This window comes from Numida meleagris, unplaced genomic scaffold, assembly GCF_002078875.1.
Source record: "Numida meleagris isolate 19003 breed g44 Domestic line unplaced genomic scaffold, NumMel1.0 unplaced_Scaffold1141, whole genome shotgun sequence".
NCBI classification, from domain to species: domain Eukaryota; kingdom Metazoa; phylum Chordata; class Aves; order Galliformes; family Numididae; genus Numida; species Numida meleagris.
This window is the reverse complement of record NW_018362928.1, coordinates 4,351-5,425: the sequence shown is the minus strand read 5'-3', so window position 1 is coordinate 5,425 and position 1,075 is coordinate 4,351. Positions and strand designations below refer to the sequence as shown.

At 51.1% G+C, this 1,075-nt stretch overlaps 1 long non-coding RNA gene across 2 annotated transcripts; it reads right to left on the bottom strand.

Annotated features, from left to right (window-relative positions):
- Window positions 1-16: 16 nt before the first annotated feature.
- LOC110390464 lies at window positions 17-1,075 on the bottom strand. 2 transcript variants are annotated; one of them, XR_002433744.1, is made up of 3 exons: window positions 1,000-1,075; window positions 479-880; window positions 17-222 (listed from the first exon to the last, which is right to left on the bottom strand). It is a non-coding gene; the product is annotated as an uncharacterized LOC110390464 (long non-coding RNA). The 2 variants fall into 2 exon arrangements; XR_002433745.1 differs by having other exon boundaries at window positions 22-222; window positions 479-543.

The window sequence follows — 1,075 nt, the reverse complement described above, 5'->3', positions numbered from 1 at the left end:
CAGTCCCACTGAGGGTCACACCCTGCACACTGCAGTCCCTGCCAGAATAACCCACTCACCCCAGTCCCAGTAGCTTCCCCATACTGAATGAACAGGCTGCCTCTGCTCTGCACGCAGCTTTGCACAGCTTCCCACTCGAGAAGGCTCAGGCCCAGCATTGCTGCCCCGTGCTGGTTCCTGCACAGCACCAAAGCTTCACCTGTTCCATCCTCCACCAGCACCCTGTGGAGAGAGCAGGCAGATGAAGAAGTGGAGAGAGGTCAGGACAATGCCCTGCCCCTTCACAAACATCACATCCCAGACAACAAGCCCCAGTAAAGAGAGGTTTGTCCGCATCTGGGAAGACATGAGGAATCTCAACTCCTGTCTTCACTATTCCGTCCACATCCCATCCACGATTTGCCTATCCCCCTTCTGCGTCGTGCAATTTGTTCCCTCCTACCCACCTCTCCCCAGATCCAACCTCTACGGTGCTTACCGTGCACTGGCTTGCCTCACTCCAGTGTGTGATGGACATGGTGGACTGTGTCGGGTGCACCTCCCCTGAAGGAAGAGTAAAGCTACAGCTATGTATGGGTGTCTACAAGAGAGAAGGGGAATGGCCACTGCTTCTTTTAATTCCCCTAACCATCTATGCAAAGGAATAAAGAACTTCACTGTATTTTCAGTGGGTGTCTTGAGAAAAGTTTTTATCGAGGAGAAAAAACATACTGCAAGGTGATGCCCCTCAAGAGCAGCGCACAGTGGAAAAGCAGGATTCTCCCCTGAAAGTCCTCACTTTGCCCCTGCTCCTCGCTGCAAGCCTGCCCGATACCAGATGCATACTTCTAATCAGTTGTCATTTTGGTCCTTTTCCAATATGCAAGTCTTTTTTCAGACACTAGAATAAAGGGTTCTAGGATTAGGATAGGAACTCATTTCTTCTACGTGGTAGCATAAGATATATGAGCAGAAAGTCTGCAGGGCCTCCTGCCAGATTCTCTCTGGCAGCTTCCATACCTCTTTGAAGATGCTGCTGCAAAGAGAGCAAACCCACTGCAGGGAGAGGGTCAACACACAGGACACGTGGCACAAA